We start from the raw sequence: 11,863 nt of genomic DNA on the forward strand, positions 1-11,863 counted from the left end.
ACGAAGTAGAGGAAGTTGACGAAGTGGACGAAGTTGATGAAGTTGACGAAGTTTGCGAAGTGGAAGAAGTTGACGAAGTGGATGAAGTTGACGAAGTGGATGAAGTTGACGAAGTGGAGGAAGTTGACAAAGTGGAGGAAGTTGACGAAGTGGAGGAAGTTGACGAAGTGGATAAGAGGAGGAAGTTGACGAAGTGGACGAAGTTGACGAAGTGGAGGAAGTGGAGGAAGTGGAGGAAGAGGAGGAAGTGGAGGAAGTGGACGAAATTGGTGAAGTGGACGAGGTGGACGAAGTGGAGGGAGTGGAGGAAGCGGAGGAAGTGGACTAAGTGTACGAATTGCACGAAGTGGAGGAAGTGGAGGAAGTAGAGGAAGTGGACGAAAGAAGTTGACGAAGTTGATGTAGTTGACAAAGTTGACGAAGTTTGCAAAGTGGAAGAAGTTGACGAAGTGGATGAAGTTGACGAAGTGGAGGAAGTCTACGAAGTGGAGTAAGTTGACGAAGTGGAGCAAGTTGACGAAGTGGAGGAAGTTGACGAAGTGGATAAGAGGAGGAAGTTGACGAAGTGGACGAAGTGGACGAAGAGGAGGAAGTGGAGGAAGTGGATCAAGTAGAGGAATTTGACGAAGTTGGTGAAGTGGACGAAGTGGACGAAGTAGAGGAAGTTGAGGAAGTTGATGAAGTTGATGAAATTGATGAAGTTGATGAAGTGAACGAAGTGGAGGAAGTGGACGAAGTTGACGAAGTTGACGAAGTGGAGGAAGTGGAGGAAGTTGACGAATTTGAAGAAGTGGACGAAGTTGACGAAGTGGACGAAGTGGAGGAAGTGGAGGAAGTTGATGAAGTGGACAAATTAGAGGAAGTGGACGAAGTGGACGACGTGGATAAAGTGCCGAACTGGACGAAGTGGTGGAAGTGGACGAAGAGGACGAAGTGGACGAAGTTGACGAAGTGGTCGAAGTGGACGAAGTTGACGAAGTTGACGAAGAAGACGAAGTTGACGAAGTGGACGAACGAAGTGGACGAAGTTGACGAAGTTCACGAAGTGGAAGAAGTGAACGAAGTGGAGGAAGTGGACGAACGAAGTCGACGAACGAAGTGGACGAAGTTGACGAAGTGGACGAAGTTCAGGAAGTTGAGGAAGTGAAGGAAGTGGACGAAGTGGAGGACGTGGACGAAGTGAACCAAGTGGACGAAGTTGATGAAGTCGACGAAGTTGAGGATGTGGAGGAAGTTGAGGAAGTGGAGCAAGTAGAGGAAGTGGAGGAAGTGGACTCAGTGGACGAAGTTCACGAAGTTGACGAAGTGGACGAAGTGGAAGAAGGGGAGGAAGTGCACAAAGTGGAGGAAGTGGACGAAGTCAAGGAAGTGGACGAAGTTGACGAACTTGACGACTTGGACGAAGTGGAGGAAGTTTACAAAGTTGACGAAGTGAAGGAAGTGGCGAAGTTCACGAAGTTGACGAAGTCGAGGAAGAGGAGGAAGTGGAGGAAGTGGACGAAGTTGGTGAAGTGGACGAAGTGGAGGAAGTGGAATGGAAGAAGTTGACGAAGTGGACGAAGTTTACGAAGTATTGGAAGTGGAGGAATTGGAGGAAGGTGAGGAAGTGGAGGAAGTGGACTAAGTGGACGAATTGGATGAAGTGGAGGAAGTGGACGAAGTAGAGGAAGTTGACGAAGTGGACGAACGAAGTGGACGAAGTTGCGAAGTTGACGAAGTTGATGAAGTTGACGAAGTGGAGGAAGTGGAGGAAGTGAACGAAGTAGAGGAAGTGGAGGAACTGGACGAAGTTGACGAAGTGGACGAAGCGGACGAAGTATTGGAAGTGGAGCAAGTGGAGGAAGTGGACTAAGTGGACAAATTAGACGAAGTGGAGGAAGTGGAGGAAGTAGAGGAAGTTGACGAAGTGGATGAAGTTGACGAAGTTGATGAAGTTGACGAAGTGGACGAAGTTGATGAAGTGAACGAAGTGGAGGAAGTGTAGGAACTTGAGGAAGTCGACGAAGTCGACGAGTGGAGGAAGTGAAGGAAATGGACGTAATTGACAAAGTGGATGAAGTAGAGGAAGTGGACGAAGTGGAGGAACTGGACGAAGTTGACGAAGTTGACGAAGCGGAGGAAGTGGAGGAAGTGAACTACATTGACGAAGTGTCGGAAGTTAACGATGATGAAGTTGTTGACGAAGTGGACGAACTGGACGAAACTGATGAAGTGGACGAAGTGGAGCAAGTGCACGAAAAGGAGGAAGTGGACGAAGTGATGGAAGTGGACGAAGTTGACGAAGTGGACGAAGTGGAAGAAGTTGACGAAGTGGACGAAGTTTACGAACTGGAGGAAGTTGACAAACTGGAGGAAGTTGACAAACTGGAGGAAGTTGACGAAGTGGAGGAAGTTTACGAAGTGGACGAAATGGAGGAAGAGGAGGAAGTGGAGGAAGTGCAGGACGTTGACGAAGTTGGTGAAGTGGACGAGCTGGACGAAGTGGAGGAAGTTGACGAAGTAGAGGAAGTTGACGAAGTGGACGAACGAAGCGAACGAAGTGGACGAAGTGGACGAAGTGGACGAAGTGGACGAAGTGGACGAAGTGGACAAAGTGGACGAAGTGGACGAAGTGAATGAAGTGAACGAAGTGGAGGAAGTGGAAGAACTGGACGAAGTGAACGAAGTGGAGAAGTTGACGATGTGAACGAAGTGGAGAAGTTGACGAAGTTGACAAAGCTGATGAAGTGGACGAAGTTGAGGAAGTTGATGAAGTTGACGAAGTGGAGGAACTTGACGAAGTGGAGGAAATTGACGAAGTGGATAAGTGGAGGAAGTTGACAAAGTTGACAAAGTGGACGAAGTGGACGAAGAGGAGGAAGTGGATCGAGTAGAGGAAGTGGACGAAGTTGGTGAAGTGGACGAAGTGGATGAAGCAGAGGAAGTTGATGAAGTTGAGGAAATTGATGAAGTTGATGAAGTGAACGAAGTGGAGCAAGTGGACGAAGTGGACAAAGTGGAGGAAGTTGACGAATTTGAAGAAGTGGACGAAGTTGACGAAGTGGAGGAAGTGGAGGAAGTGGAGGAAGTTGATGAAGTGGACAAAGTGGACGAATTAGAGGAAGTGGACGACGTGGATGAAGTGCCGAACTGGACGAAGTTGACGAAGATGACGAAGAAGACGAAGTTGACGAAGTGGACGAACGAAGTGGAGGAAGTGGACGAAGTGGAAGAAGCTTATGAAGTGGATGAAGTATTGGAAGTGGAGGAAGTTGAGGAAGTGGAGGAAGTGGACTAAGTGGACGAAGTGGAGGAAGTGGACGAAGAAGAGGAAGTTGACGAAGTGGACGAACGAAGTGGACGAAGTGGACGAAGTTGGTGAAGTGGACGAAGTGGAAGAAGCTGACGAAGTGGACGAAATATTGGAAGTGGAGGAAGTGGAGGAAGTTGAGGAAATTGACGAAGTGGACGAACGAAGTGGACGAAGTGGAGGAAGTGAACGAAGTAGAGGAAGTGGAGGAACTGGACGAAGTTGACGAAGTGGACGAAGTTGACGAAGTGGACGAAGCGGACGAAGTGGACGAAGCGGACGAAGTGGACGAAGTATTGGAAGGGGAGGAAGTTGTGGAAGTGGACTAAGTGGACAAATTGGACGAAGTGGAGGAAGTGGACGAAGTAGAGTTAGTTGACGAAGTGGACCAAGTTGCGAAGTTGACGAAGTTGATGAAGTGAACGAAGTGGAGGAAGTGTAGGAACTAGACGAAGTCGACGAAGTGGACGAAGTGGAGGATGTGATGGAAGTGGACGTAGTTGACGAATTGGACGAAGTAGAGGAAGTGGACGAAGTGGAGGAACTGGACGAAGTTGACGAAGTTGACGAAGCGGAGGAAGTGGAGGAAGTGGAGGAAGTGGAGGAACTGAACTACGTTGACGAAGTGGAGGAAGTGGAGAAAGTTAACGAAGTTGAAGAAGTTGACGAAGTTGACGAAGTGGACGAAGTGGACGAAATGGACGAAGTGGAGGAAGTGCACGAAAAGGAGGAAGTGGACGAAGGGAAGGAAGTGGACGAAGTGGAAGAAGTTGACGAAGTGGACGAAATTGACGAACTGGAGGAATTTGACGAACTGGAGGAAGTAGACGAAGTGAACGAAGTGGAGGAAGTTGACGAAGTGGGCGATGTGGAGGAAGAGGAGGAAGTGGAGGAAGTGCAGGAAGTGGACGAAGTTGGTGAAGTGGACGAGGTGGACGAAGTGGAGAAAGTTGAGGAAGTGGAGGAAGTGGACTAAGTGGACGAATTGGACAAAGTGGACGTTGTTGAAGAAGCTGACGAAGTGTACGAAATAGAAGAATTTGACGAGTGGACGGAGATGACGAAGTGGAGGAAGTTGACGATGTTCACGAAGTGGAGGAAGTGGAGGAAGTTGACGAAGTGGACGAAGAGGACGAAGAGGACGAAGTGGAGGAAGTACATGAAGTAGAGGAAGTGGACGAAGTTGGTGAAGTGAACGAAGTGGACGAAGTAAAGGAAGTTGACGAAGTTGATGAAATTGACGAAGTAGACGAAGTTGACGAACTGGACGAAGTGAACGATGTGCAGGAAGTGGAGCAAGTGGACGAAGTAGACGAAGTTGACGAAGTGGAGGAAGTGGAGGAAGTGGAGGAAATGGAAGAAGTGGACGAAGTAGAGGAAGTGGACGAAGTATACGAAGTGGACAAAGTGGACGAAGTGGACGACGTGGAGGAAGTGGAGGAAGTTGACGAAGTGGACGAAGTTGAGGAAGTGGAGAAAGCGGAGGAAGTGAACGAAGTGGCCGAAGTTGGCGAAGTGGACGAAGTTGACGAAGTGGAGGAAGTGGAGGAAGTGGAGGAAGTTGACAAAGTTGACGAAGTTGAAGAAGTTGACGAAGTGGATGAAGTGGACAAAGTGGACGAAGTGGACGAAGTGCACGACGTGGAGGAAGTGGACGAGCTGGAGGAAGTGGACGAAGTGGAGGAAGTGGACGAAGTCGACGCAATGAACGAAGTGGAGGTAGTGGATGAAGTGGACGAAGTCGACGCAATGAACGAAGTGGAGGAAGAGGAGGAAATTGAGGAAGTGGACGAAGTGGACAAAGTGGAGGAAGTGGAGGAAGTGGACGAAGTTGACGAAGCGGACGAAGTGGTGGAAGTGGACGAAGTGGAGTAAGTTGACGAAGTTGAGGAAGTTGACGAAGTGGACGAAGTTGACGAAGTGGACGAAGTGGACGAAGTTGACGAAGTGGAGGAAGTTGACGAAGTGGAGGAAGTTGACGATGTTGAAGAAGTTGACGAAGTGGAGGAAGAGGAGGAAGTGGACGAAGTCGACGCAGTGGACGAAATGGACGAAGTGGAGGAAGTTGACGAAGTGGAGGAAGTGGATGAAGTCGAGAAAGTGGAGGAAGTGGAGGAAGTGGAGGAAGTTGAGGTAGTGGACGAAGTTGACGAAGTTTACGAAGTTGACGAAGTGGACGAGGTGGACGAAGTTGACGAAGTTGACGAAGTTCACGATGTGAACGAAGTTGACAAGGTGGACGAAGTGGAGGAAGTGGAAATAGTCGACGAAGTTGACGAAGTGGAGGAAGTGGAGGAAGTGAAGGAAGTGGAGGAAGTTGACGAAGTTGAAGAAGTTAACGAAGTGGACGAATTGGACGAAGTGGAGGAAGTGGAGGAAGATGAGGAAGTGGAGGAAGTGGAAAAAGTGGAGGAAGTGTAGGCAGTGGAGGAAGTGGAGGAAGTGGAGGAAGTTGAGGAAGTGAAGGAAGTGGAGAAAGTGGAGGAAGTGGAGGAAGTGGACGAAGTGGACGAAGTGAAGGAAGTGGACGAAGTTGACGAAGTTGACGAAGTGAACGAAGCGGACGAAGTGGTGGAAGCTGACGAAGTGGAGGAAGTGCACGAAGTGGAGGAAGTGGAGGAAATGAACGAAGTTGACGAAGTTGACGAAGTTGACGAAGTGGACGAAGTGGACGAAGTTGACGAAGTTGACGAAGTGGACGAAGTGGACGAAGTTGACGAAGTTGACGAAGTGGACGAAGTTGACGAGGTGGACGAAGTTGACGAAGTGGAAGAAGTTGACAAAGTGGAGGAAGTTGACGATGTTTAAGAAGATGACGAAGTGGAGGAAGTGAAGGAAGTGGACGAAGTAGACGCAATGGACGAAGTGGAGGAAGTGGAGGAAGATGAGGAAGTAGAGGAAGTGGAAAAAGTAGAGGAAGTGGAAAAAGTGGAGGAAGTGGAGGAAGTGGAGGAAGTGGACGAAGTTGACGAAGTTGACGAAGTGGACGAAACGGACAAAGTGGTGGAAGCTGACGAAGTGGAGGAAGTGCACGAAGTGGAGGAAGTGGAGGAAGTGGACGAAGTTGACGAAGTTGATGAAGTGGATGAAGTGGACGAAGTGGAAGAAGTGAACGAAGTTGACGAAGTGGACGAAGTTGACGAAGTGGACGAAGTTGACGAAGTTGACAGAGTTGACGAAGTGGACGAAGTGGAGGAAGTTGACTAAGTTGTGGAAGAGCACGAAGTTGAAGAAGTGGACGAAATGGACGAAGTTGACGAAGTGGAGGAAGTTGACGAAGTGGAGGAACTGGACGAAATCGAGGAAGTCAACGCAATGGAGGAAGTGGAGGAAGTGGAAGAAGTTGACGAAGTGGACGAAGTGGAGGAAGTTGACGAAGTGGAGGAAGTTGATGAAGTGGAGGAATTTGACGAGGTGAAGAAGTTGACGAAGTGGACGAAGTGGACAAACTTGACGATGTTGAAGAAGTTGACGAAGTGGACGAAGTCGACGAAGTGGACGAAGTGCAGGAAGTGGAGGTAGTGGAGGATGTGGACGAAGTAGACGAACTGGACGAAGTTGACGATGTGGACAAAGTTGACGAAGTTGACAACGTGGACGAAGTGGAGGAAGTGGAGGAAGTGGAGGAAGTGGACGAAGTTGACGAAGTTGACGAAGTGGACGAAGTAGACGAAGTTGACAACGTGGACGAAGTGGAGGAAGTGGAGGAAGTGGAGGAAGTGGACGAAGTTGACGAAGTGGACGAAGTGGACGAGTTGACGAAGAGGAGGAAGTGGAGGAAGTGGAGGATGTGGACGAAGTTGACGAACTGGACGAAGTTGGTGAAGTTGACGAAGTGGACGAAGTTGACGAAGTAGAGGAAGTTGACGAACGAAGAGGACAAAGTGGACGAAGTTGACGAAGTAGACAGAGTGAACGAAGTGAAGGAACTCGACTAAGTGGACGAAGTTGACGAAGTTGACGAAGAGGATGAAATGGAGGAAGTGGAGCAAGCGGAGGAAGCGGAGGATGTGGACGAAGTTGACGAAGTGGACGAAGTTGAGGAAGTGGACGAAGTTTACGAAGTTGACGAAGTAGACGAAGTTGACGAAGTGAACGAAGTGGAGGAAGTGGATGAAGTTGACGAAGTGGACGAAGTTGAGAAAGTTGACGAAGTGGAGGAAGTGGAGGAAGTGGAGCAATTGGAGCAAGTGGAGGAAGTGGAGGAAGTGGAATAAGTGGACACAGTGGAGGAAGTGGAGCAAGTGGACGAAGTGGAGAAACTGGACGAAGTCAACGCAGTTGACGAAGTGGAGGAAGTGGACTAAGTGCACAAAGTGGAGGAAGTGGAGGAAGTGGAGGAAGTTGACGAAGTGGAGGAAGTGGAGGAAATGGAGGAAGTGCACGAAGTGGAGTAAGTGGAGGAAGTTGACGAAGTGGACGAAGTTGACGAAGTTGACGAAGTGGAGGAAGTGAACGAAATGGAGGAAGTGGATAAAGTGGACGAAGTGGACGAAGTGGAGGAAGTGGAGGAAGTGGAGGAAGTGTACGAAGTGGACGAAGTGGACGAAGTTGAGGAAGTGGAGGAAGTGGAGGAAGTATACAGAGTGGACGAAGTGAACGAAGTTGACGAAGTTGACGAGGTTGATGAAGTTGACGAAGTTGACGAAGTGGACGAAGTTGGCAAAGTGGAGGAAGTTGACGAAGTGGAGGAAGAGGATGAAGTTGACGAAGTGAAGAAGTTCACGAAGTGGACAAAGTTGACGATATTGAGGAAGTTGACGTAGTGGAGGAAGTGGAGGAAGTGGAGGAAGTGGTGGAAGTGGACGAAGTCGACGCGGTGGACAACGTGGAGGAAGTGCATGAAGTGGACGAAGTGGAGGAAGTTGACGAAGTGGACGAAGTGGACGAAGTTCACGAAGTTGACGAAGTGGACGAAGTTGACGAAGTGGAGGAAGTGGAGGAAGTGGAGGAAGTTGACGAAGTGGACGAAGTGGAGGAAGTGAACGAAGTGGAGGAAGCGGACGAAGTGGACGAAATGGCGGAAGTTGACGGAGTGGACGAAGTGGACGAAGTTGACGAAGTGGACAAAGTGAAGGAAGTGGAGGAAGTGGAGGATGTGGACGAAGTTGACGAAGTTGACGAAGTGGACGAAGTGGACGAAGTGGAGGAAGTGGAGGATGTGGACGAAGTTGACGAAGTTGACGAAGTGGACGAAGTGGACAAAGTCGACGAAGTGGATGAAGTTGACGCAGTGGACGAAGTTGACGAAGTAGACGAAGTTGACGAAGTTGACGAAGTTGACGAAGTAGACGAAGTTGACGAAGTTGACGAAGTAGACGAAGTTGACGAACGAAGAGGAAAAAGTGGACAAAGTTGACGAAGTAGACAAAGTGAACGAAGTGGAGGAAGTGGAGCAAGTGGAGGAAGTGGAGCAGGTGGAGGAAGTGGAGGAAGTGGAGCAATTGGAGCAAGTGGAGGAAGTGGAGGAAGTGGAATAAGTAGACGAAGTGGAGGAAGTGGAGGAAGTGGAGGAAGTGGAGCAAGTGGACGAAGTGGAGAAACTAGACGAAGTCGACGCAGTTGACGAAGTGGAGGAAGTGGACTAAGTGCACAAAGTGGACGAAGTCGAGGAAGTGGAGGAAATGGAGGGAGTGGAGGAAGTGGAGGAAGTGGAGGAAGTTGACGAAGTGGAGGAAGTGGAGGAAGTGGAGGAAGTGCACGAAGTGGAGTAAGTGGAGGAAGTTGACGAAGTGCACGAAGTTGACGAAGTGGAGGAAGTGGACAAAATGGAGGAAGTGGATAAAGTGGACGAAGTGGACGAAGTGCAGAAAGTGGACGAAGTGGACGAAGTGCAGGAAGTGGGAGGAAGTTGACGAAGTGGAGGAAGTGGAGGAAGTGTAGGAAGTCGAGGAGGTAGAGGAAGTGGAGGAAGTGGAGGAAGTGGAGAAAGTGTACGAAGTGGACGAAGTGAACAAAGTGGACGAAGTTGACGAAGTTGAGGAAGTGGACGAAGTGGAGGAAGTGGACGAAGTTGACGAAGTGGACGAAGTGGACAAAGTTGAAGGAAGCGGAGGAAGTGGATGAAGTCGACGCAGTGGACGAAGTGCAGGAAGTGGATGAAGTGGAGGAAGTGGAGGAAGTGGAGGAAGTGGAGGAAGTGGAGGAAGTGGAGAAAGTAGAATAAGTGGACGAAGTTGACGAAGTGGAGGAAGTGGAGAAAGTGGAGGAAGTGGAGGAAGTGGATGAAGTGGACGAAGTGGATAAAGTCGACGAAGTTAATGAAGTTGACGAAGTGAACGAAGTTGACGAAGTAGACGAAGTTGACGAAGTAGACGAAGTTGACGAACGAAGAGGAAAAAGTGGACAAAGTTGACGAAGTAGACAAAGTGAACGAAGTGGAGGAAGTGGAGCAAGTGGAGGAAGTGGAGCAGGTGGAGGAAGTGGAGGAAGTGGAGCAATTGGAGCAAGTGGAGGAAGTGGAGGAAGTGGAATAAGTGGACGAAGTGGAGGAAGTGGAGGAAGTGGAGCAAGTGGACGAAGTGGAGAAACTAGACGAAGTCGACGCAGTTGACGAAGTGGAGGAAGTGGACTAAGTGCACAAAGTGGACGAAGTCGAGGAAGTGGAGGAAATGGAGGGAGTGGAGGAAGTGGAGGAAGTGGAGGAAGTTGACGAAGTGGAGGAAGTGGAGGAAGTGCACGAAGTGCAGTAAGTGGAGGAAGTTGACGAAGTGGACGAAGTTGACGAAGTGGAGGAAGTGGACAAAATGGAGGAAGTGGATAAAGTGGACGAAGTGGACGAAGTGCAGAAAGTGGACGAAGTGGAGGAAGTGGAGGAAGTGGACGAAGTGGGAGGAAGTTGACGAAGTGGAGGAAGTGGACGAAGTGGAGGAAGTGGAGGAAGTAGAGGAAGTGGAGGAAGTGGAGGAAGTGGAAGTGGACGAAGTGAACAAAGTGGACGAAGTTGACGAAGTTGAGGAAGTGGAGGAAGTCGACGAAGTCGAGGAAGTAGAGGAAGTATACGAAGTGGACGAAGTGAACGAAGTTGACGAGGTTGACGAGGTTGACGAAGTTGACGAAGTGGAAGAAGTTGAAGAAGTGGAAGAAGTTGACGAAGTGGACGAAGTTGGCGAAGTGGAGGAAGATGACGAAGTGGAGGAAGAGGACGAAGTTGACGAAGTGAAGAAGTTGACGAAGTGGACAAAGTTGACGATGTTGAGGAAGTGGACGAAGTGGAGGAAGTGGACGAAGTGCACGAAGTCGACGCAGTGGACGATGTGGAGGAAGTGCACGAAGTGGACGAAGTGGAGGAAGTTGACGAAGTGGACGAAGTTGACGAAGTTGACGAAGTGGACGAAGTTGACGAAGTTGACGAAGTGGACGAAGTTGACGAAGTGGAGGAAGTTGACGAATTGGAGGAAGTGGAGGAAGTTGACGAAGTGGAGCAAGTGGAGGAAGTGAACGAACTGGAGGAAGTGGACGAAGTGGACGAAATGGCGGAAGTTGACGGAGTGGACGAAGTAGACGAAGTGGACGAAGCTGATGAAGTGGACGACATGGACGAAGTTGACGAAGTCGAAGAAGGGGACGAAGTTGACGAAGTGGAGGAAGTTAACGAAGTGGAGGACGTCGATGAAGTGGACGAAGTTGACGAAGTGGACGAAGTGGACAAATTGAAGGAAGTGGAGGAAGTGGAGCATGTGGACGAAGTTGACGAAGTTGACGAAGTGGACGAAGTGGAGGAAGTGGAGCATGTGGACGAAGTTGTCGAAGTTGACGAAGTGGACGAAGTTGATGAAGTTGAAGAAGTGGACGAAGTTGACGAAGTAGACGAAGTTGACGAACGAAGAGGAAAAAGTGGACGAAGTTGACGAAGTATGGAAAGTGGAGGAAGTGGAGGAAGTCGACTAAGTGGACGAAGTGGACGAAGTGAACGAAGTTGACGAAGAGGATGAAATGGAGGAAGTGGAGGAAGTGGAGGATGTCGACGAAGTTGACGAAGTTGACGAAGTTGACGAAGTGGACGAAGTTGACGAAGATGACGAAGTGGAGGAAGTTGATGAAGTGGAGGAAGTGGAGGAAGTTGACGAAGTGGAGGAAGTGGAGGAAGTGGAGGAAGCGAACGAAGTGCAGGAATTTGCGAAGTGGACGAAATGGACGAAGTAGACGAAGTGGACGAAGTGGACGAAGTGGACGAAGTAGACGAAGTGGACGAAGTGGACGAAGTGGACGAAGTTGATGAAGTTGACGAAGTGGACGAAGTTGACGAAGTGAAGGAAGTTAAGTTAACTAAGTGGAGGATGTTGACGATGTGGACGAAGTTGACGAAGTTGACGGAATGGACAAAGTGGGGGAAGAGGAGGAGGGTTAGCAAGTGGAGGAAGTGGACGAAATGGAGGAACTAGAGGAAGTGGATGAAGTGGACGAAGTGGGGGAAGTGGAGGAAGTGGAGGAAGTGGAGGAAGTGGAGGAAGTTGACGAAGTGGAGGAAGTGGAGGAAGTGGACGAAGTGGAGGAAGTGGAGGAAGTGGAGAAAGTGGAGAAAGTGTACGAAGTGGACGAAATGGACGAAGTGAACGAAGTGGACGAGTGGAC

Source organism: Vigna umbellata, chromosome 4 (genome assembly GCF_029865625.1).
Source record: "Vigna umbellata cultivar VRB3 chromosome 4, Vumbellata_1.0, whole genome shotgun sequence".
NCBI classification, from domain to species: Eukaryota; Viridiplantae; Streptophyta; class Magnoliopsida; order Fabales; family Fabaceae; genus Vigna; species Vigna umbellata.